The following is a 7,600-nucleotide window of genomic DNA, read 5'->3' as shown; positions in this document are numbered from 1 at the left end:
CATTCCTAGCTTTAACCCCAAACCTCTGCAAGGGGCAGGGGCAGACCTTTGTACGGCTGTCTCGAAAAGTGAAGAAAAAAGTTGTCAGGGTCACTTCGGCCTGCTTTTGGTGCAGGTGTGACCTCATCCCCAAAGAGACTGCAGGAGGGAGAATGAAGGATGCTCTACTCCTTCCTAAGCACGGGAGACACTTTTTCCCCAGATATAAGGAGGGAGATAATATCTTTTCTTTGTTTTCTCCTAGGATGTTCCCTTTCTGATTCTTACTCATCTTCCTGGCATGCCCATCTCCAAACAGTCTCTCTCTTCCTGAGCAATTCCTGGCACCCAAAAAACGCTTTCCACCTCAGCCCAGACCTCCTGGGCCCCGAGCCAATCAGCCATGTTCTTTCTGTCAATAGATTCGACTGTCCCTGATTCTGCAGAAGTTAGATGCCACAGATGTCACTATAAGAAATGACCTTGAGTCTCAGTTACGGCTGTAGCATGTCATGTGTCATTAACATTCAGTAGCATATGAAGTCATTAGAAGTTCATATTATTATGTGAAATTGTGGGAGAAGTTCAAATTGGTTATATTGAAGTATCAAGTATTTTAGGAGGTGAAATAGTAGGTTGGCTGTGTAATATGAGTTTGGGAAAACCTTGGTAGGAAGAAAGTCTTTCCAACATTAGGAAACAGGAACGGCCATTTTTGAAGTGAGCGTTTGGTAAAACTATGGCCAGGTTGGCATTTCTCTTCCAAATTTTGATAAAGGACAATCAGAAACCTTTTTGCCGTTCCCATTTTGTGTCACATGACCCAGCTAGCAATCAAAATGGAGAACTGGATGGGACAATAATAAGGTTGTTATGAGGCTCGGTGTTTGTAAAGTGCCGTGCAAAACTTAAAAGAATTCTATGGGGTGACCCAAAAGGCTTAGTGAAGTGTAGTAAGCGAAAGGGCATGGCTTCCAGGGCTTACCCCACAAGCTTATTCTGTGTTGAGGAGGGGAGGAGAGATGATATATAGTGTAGTGGAAAGAATGTTATCAGGAGAGATCTGCGTTCCAGTGTCACCAATTCCTAGTTTTAAGCTATTAAATAAGATGATAGATACAAAGTAGGAAGGATCATTATCACATTCAAGGTCAGAATCCAAAAGGGCTGTGATTAAGAACATTAGCCTGAATATTGAAAAAAATGCAAAACAATAGGGCTAAAGTCCCAGGCTGACTTTCAGAAAGTCAAATTTGTAAGTCTAAGATGTGAGAAATGGGGTTCAACAATGATTCATTGACAAACAATCCGGGGGCAGAGAAGGGGGTTAGTGACCCGCAAAAGTAAGAAAGTGAGAGTTAAGACATATGACATTAAAAGAGGGTCCAGAACTAGGGAAGTGATTGTCCCCCTTGTACTGTACTCTGGTCAGACTGTAGTCGGACTATTGTGGTAACTCCTGGGTGGCACATTTCAGAAGGGACTTCAATAAGCAGGACAGCATCTGGGACAGGGGGGCAGCTGAGAGAGTGGAGGGCCATAATTGAATGCCATATGAGGACTAGTTGATGGCAGTGTGATGTTTAAGCTAGAGAACAGAAGACTCAATAAGGACACGATGATTATCTTCAAGGGTTTGAAGGGCCGTGTGCCAAAGAAAGATCGTTGTTGTTCAATTGTCTTTTCAGTAGTGTTTGACTCTTCATGACCCCACTGGGGGTTTTCTTGGCAGAGATACTAGAGTGGTTTGCCATTTCCTTCTCCAGATCATTTTACAGATGAGGAAACTGAGGCAAACAGAATGGAGTGACTAGCTCAGGTTCACACAGCTAGTTTGCATCAGGGATCAGATTTGAACTCAGGGCTTCCTGATTCCATGCCCACGATACACTGTCTTGTTGCTTCGCTGCCTCAGTGACCCAAAGCTAGCTTAGAACACTAGGTTGACAAATAGGGTTATTTCTCCTTCCCTCTATCCTCCCTTCCTGAGTCTCAACTCTTAAGAATCCACAAAGTGAGGTCTGTAAACAGCCCCAGAAGATGTCCATAGAACTGACATGCCTCTAAATAGATAATGGTTTTCCATGTTGCTGGAAATTTTTGGCATCCCTGGATTGGGAATTGAAGAATCGGCCAATGAATCCCAGGGTAAAAAAAAAAAAAAAAAAAGGCTTAAATCTGTCAGAAGTAAACACTGAATACTCCTGGAATCAAACTCTCCCCATTTTGTCCATCTGTTTGTAATCTAATTGTTTACATTGGCACAAGAACCCTTGAGATTAGATTTTAAAAATTAAATTAAAAAAAACACTATCTGGTAAATGATAATGATTAAACATAATCATCAGGTGTGAGAGGACATGGCTGGCTCATTAATATCTGAGTACAATGCACAATGGACTCTGGGTTTTTTATTGGCTACATATATTGGCTGACAGCTTGATGGATGGTGAAAACCTAGCATTTCTCCCAACCAGGGCATGCACATAATACTAATCCAACAACCGTGACTTAGTTATTGGAGGCCGTGGCCTGGCATGGAAAGGCTAGGTTTGAGTCCTTGCCCTTATCCTACCAGCTGTGTGACCTTGGGTACCAAAGTCCCTGCCCTTCCTCTCAGTTCCAGATTGTCCCTCTGAAAAATGGAGGGAGTAATACCAGCCCTGCCTTCCTCTTCACAAGCTGGGAGGGAGGGGACGATTCCCGAGGCTCAAAATGGGAAAGCACTTGTAAAAAAAAAAAAAAAAAATCATGGGGAGTCTGGCTGCTCCTTCTGGCTTTCTTTGCTTCCTTTTCCCGCTCAAGTTCCTGGAATAATGAACTGTCTCTAGCACTCCAATTAAACTAATTTGACGTGATCTTGTTTCACGAGCACGAGTCTAAATCTTCAACTCGTCAACAATCTCCTTGCTGCAGCCCTCAGTGCAGGGATGGGACAGGCGCACAGTAGGTTCTCACCAAAGCCCTATTGTCTGATTGATGAAAGCCTTACAGAAGAGCAGTTGCCACCTATGGGATGAAATTGCATAAACTTGACACCCAAAGGAGCTTCTTTTCAATCTCTTGACCACTTTTTGGCCAGGGAATAAGTTTACTACTGTGAGAAACATATGGCTTCTTTTAGGAAAAAGGAGATAGTATTTCTGAAAGAGTTCATCAAAGTTAGGGGCAGAGTGGGATACTAGGAAGCTGGATGATATGGAAAGCTGAGCACTACAGAATAGGCCAGAGAACTGGGTCTGTATCCCAGCCAGACCATTATTTACCTGGACAACCTAGGAAAAGTCACTAATATTCCACAAGCCTCTGTTTCCTAATTTGTCAAATGGGGACAAATACTTCTACTACATGCCTCACTGGCTTGTTGTGAAGAAAGCAAGGGCTAGCGAGATACTTTCAAGAAGCATTATCACCCCAGACTGTAATGGACCAGCAAGCTCTTGTCTCAACACTGGTGACTATCATGGGCCCAGGGGTGCAAGCTCCCTCAGTGGATTTATAAAAGAGCATGGAGAGAGCCTTGGGAAAGGAAATGAAGTGGGGGCTACAGAAAGAGAATGAATGATGACTCTTGGTGGAGTGAGTGGGGAGCAGGTGTTAAATGCTGGGGAGGAAGTGTGAGTAAGAAGAGCTAGGTGTCTAAGTCTGCGCCTTCAAAGCCGATTCGGAGTTCAGAGAGTGTGGGGAAGACCTGGTGTCCCCATGATCTGCCCCACAAGCTTATTCTGGGAAGCAGGGGGCAGGGCGAGGCAGGGCACTGGAGTTGAAAGAATGCTGGGCTTATACTAAGGAGAGGCTTAGGTTGAAAATCTAGGAAACTAAGTGACGCTGTCACTGTCGATAAAGAGCTCTGGGCCTGGAGTCAGGAAGGCCTGAATTTAAAGCCAGCCTCAGATACTTACTGAATGTGGGGCCCTAGGCAAACCACATAAGCTCTGTTCGCCTTAATCCACTGGAGAAGGGAATGGCCGGTATCTTTGCCAAGAAAGTATTGGTGTGATATGGTCCACGGGGTGAGGAAGAGTAGGAGATTACTGAACAAGGACCATGTTCAAATTCTGCTACTCCCCAGCTATGAGATTTTGAGAAAATCACTTAACCTGTCAATACCTCAGTTTATTGGTTTATAAAATGGGAATTCTTAGATTTATTTAGAGGAAGAAAGGACTTCAGAGTTCATCTAGTCCAGGAGTAAGGAATCTTTTCTCTGCCAAGAGCCATTGGTATGTTTATAAAATCATCTGTGGACCATACAAAATTATCAACTTAAAAACTCAAGCAGTGGGAGGTTGTCATCACCTATGGTTGCCTTGGCAGGGCCAGACCAAATGATTTCCAGGGCTTCAGGATGCCCCCCGCTTGGACATTCTCTGCCCTGATCTCGTCCAATTACCTTATTTCAGAAGTGAAGAAACAAGCTTCAAGAGGCCGAGCTGGGATCCGAACCCGACGCTTTCCGCTCCACTCCGCTGAATGCCATCCATTGCCGTTGACTTCACTGGGCTGTCCCGAGCTTTCAATGAGAATGTATGGAGAGTGTTTTATGAACCTTCGGAATAATAGCTAGCATTTATTTAGTGCTTTAAGATCTGCCAAATTCTTTACATGCATTAGTCCTTTTGGCTCTCAAAACAACCCCATAAAGTAAGTGTTATTATTATCCCCGTTTTCCAGATGAGCAAACAAAGGTTCAGACAGGATAAATGACTTGCTGAAAATTACACAGCCAGTAAGCATCTCAGACAGAATTTGAACTCAGGCCTTTCTAACTGCAAGGCAAATACTGTGCCATGTAGGAGGAACAAGAAGTGTACTGTAGTGGTCAGAAAACTGGACTTGGTTACGGCAAGTGCCAACTTAAATCCCTCCTCAGACACCTGTGTGTCTCTGGGCAAGTCTAACCTTCGAGCCTCAGTTTCTATATCTGTAAGATGGGCATAACAAAGCCGTGCTCCCTACTTCATGGATTGGGAGCCTCGGGTCCCAGTGCCAATTCCCATAGAAGGAGATGAGTGTTTTGGAAGCCATTAAGACCAAGGTCTAGCAGATGTGAACATCTAATCAGTGCAGAAATGAATGTTCTCGGGGAGAAGCCATGGCCCTGGCATGGACCAACCAGTGGCGAGAAGTGTGTGCTTGGGGATGTGTGTGAGGGAGTCTGGGCCACCTGCTGCCAGGAAGAAGGAGCCACCCCGGCACTGGTTGCTTCTCATTAAGGCAGGGGCCAAGGGCTAAGGCTTCCAGAAGGTTCTTGCCAAAGAACATTTGGTCCTCCCCTCCCCCATCCCTTCCCCCAGACCTTGAATGGATCTCAACAGCTCCTGAGCCTGGCCTGGGTGCAGGGGAAGTTGGGAGGGGGAAGTGGGGCTGAGGGCAAGAGGTGAGCAGGGCAAAAACAAAGCTAGGAAAGATGTGGCCAAACATAGGGGCCCTTTGGGGGGGAAAATGGAAACATCTGTTTCCTGAGTGCACACCTGCTTCTTACTGCCTTCGAGGCCTGACTTCTTGGACATTTGCTTATAACTTTGAAGTAACTCCTTTGACTCTTAACCTCCCAAACTCCAGAGATTCCCCTTGGGATACTCCAGACCCTGTCTTTAACCAGACAACCACCTGAGCTGCTCAGCCCAATGTCTCGCATGCAGTTGGTGCTTAATAAACGCTAGTTGAGTTCTTGAAGATGTGTGGGACCAAAGGCCCCCAGACCTTCCTTATATAGTCACCCATTGCCAGTACTTTGACATGCCCAAGGCTCTTCCTGCTCCTCTTCCTCCCCACCATTTCCTTGAAGGTAGCATTGAATGCTGCCCTTCCCCCCCCCCTCCTGTTCTCTAAGTCTTACAAGTCTCATTGCTTTGGCCTTTTCTTTTTCTTTTTTTTTTGCCATCCCCTCAGTTCCTGGGCTTTGATTGTTCGGATCATTCTTTTCTGGATCCAGTTCTCCCTAGTCTTCCACCATACAGTAAGTTAATTTCCCGAAAGAAAGGAAGTCCTTTGACGTTTTAAGCATAATCATAATAATAATTACAATGATACTTTTTTGAAAAGCCCTAAAGCTTAAATGCTGAAAAAGCCCCATTTTCTCCAAGCCGGGGAGGGTGTCTCTGTCCTCTTGGGCCAATTGTGAGTCTAGGGCAACAGCAAGGCGGCCTGTTTGTGCTTAATTCCTGGCTTCAAATGGTGGTGTGCCTTGGAGTGCAGGGGACTAAAGCCCAGTAATGAATTACTCATGGTATACGATTTCCAGCTCCTTATCAACTCCACTCCTCTTCACAGCCAGATGCCATGCAAAGGCACCATTTTACAGATTACTAATAAAGGATTTCGGCAGGCTGCTGGTTTCCTGCTGAATCACTCAGCCGGCCTCAGACGGATTTCTTCCAACTTCCACCGCCACCTACACCATGGAAACAAAGGCATTTCAAGTCAATTCTCTTCGCCCTCTAACTTAGCCCATCACAAGATAACTTATAAAAGAAATCCCAAGACTGCAAAAAAAAAAATGGGGCAGTTCATTGGCATGGCACCCCTCTGCAGGATGCTTTTTTCAGCCAAGGCCACAGGCTACGTCTCCTGCGGGGCCTAACCCAGCCCATCTGAAAGGAGAGTGCCAGACACTGGGAGGAAGAGGTAAGCAACCCGTTGTCTTCCCTTCCATCGCTCCCTTCTGGTGCCTAAAGACTGAAGGAAGCTGACAGCAGCAGACAGAGGAGTTCACTGGACTGGCTGAGGGGCAGACGTTAGGAAACAGACATCTCTAGAAGATATCCAGGGGGACCGCCCAGGTTGCCACTGGTCAAAAGCAGTAGTTCTTTGAACAGGGGAGACACAAAGGGCCTAAGGGTGGAATCGCCTGCAGATATCATGGGGCTATCAACTTGCCCACAGTAGACGGAGCCTACATTGTGCCCACCCGCTATGGGCCATCATTAAATCAGTTAATCAGCAAACCCATATTAAGTGCCTACTATGTGGCAGGCACTGTTCAGGGGAATCAAGCACCAGAGAATTAAGACAGTGTCCTATACCATCTCAGCCCCTGCTTTGGTGCTCTGATACCCCCTGCTTTGTCAGGAAGTTAAGTGAGCAGACACAGATGCCTACCCGGCCCTCTTATTGGGCTCTCTTCCCAGCTGTCCATGTAGTTATGTTATCTCCAACTGTCGGGTATCCCATGGAATTGTCATGGAATACAGTGCCTCTTCCTGGCCACCTCTCCTGGGGCCATAACTTCCTTCCCCTCTTTCTTTTCTCTTTCAGAATCCAAACTGATGCCATTATCTCTGGGCCTTGCTAAGAACCTGAAGCCAGTCTGTTAAAGTAACCAATAAGATGTTAACAGATGATAACAGCTTAACATAAAATAGTGTGACCTAGTAAAAGGCCTACTAGACTTGGAACCCACGTTTGGCGACATACTAATTTGTCTCTGTGTCCTTGGATGGGTGGGTCCTCTTTCTGAGCCTCAATATTGTCATCTGCAAAGTGGGGAGGATCATTCTGCCTGCTTGGGCCATCTCAATCTTGTTCAAGAGTCGGGAGGGTCAGCCGATAGTATTTCTGCTGAGTCCTTTATACTTGTAAAGTTATTTTTAGCAATATGAGCTCAACAGCTCAAATA

At 45.7% G+C, this 7,600-nt stretch overlaps 1 long non-coding RNA gene across 1 annotated transcript; it reads left to right on the top strand.

Moving 5' to 3' along the window:
- Positions 1-6,401: 6,401 nt before the first annotated feature.
- LOC141548503 (uncharacterized) lies at positions 6,402-7,383 on the top strand. The gene is made up of 2 exons (XR_012483983.1): positions 6,402-6,609; positions 7,240-7,383. It is a non-coding gene; the product is annotated as an uncharacterized LOC141548503 (long non-coding RNA).
- The last annotated feature ends 217 nt before the right edge of the window (positions 7,384-7,600 follow it).

The sequence above is a fragment of the Sminthopsis crassicaudata genome, chromosome X (genome assembly GCF_048593235.1).
Source record: "Sminthopsis crassicaudata isolate SCR6 chromosome X, ASM4859323v1, whole genome shotgun sequence".
Classification (NCBI taxonomy): Eukaryota; Metazoa; Chordata; class Mammalia; order Dasyuromorphia; family Dasyuridae; genus Sminthopsis; species Sminthopsis crassicaudata.
This window is presented reverse-complemented; position numbering and strand designations above follow the sequence as displayed.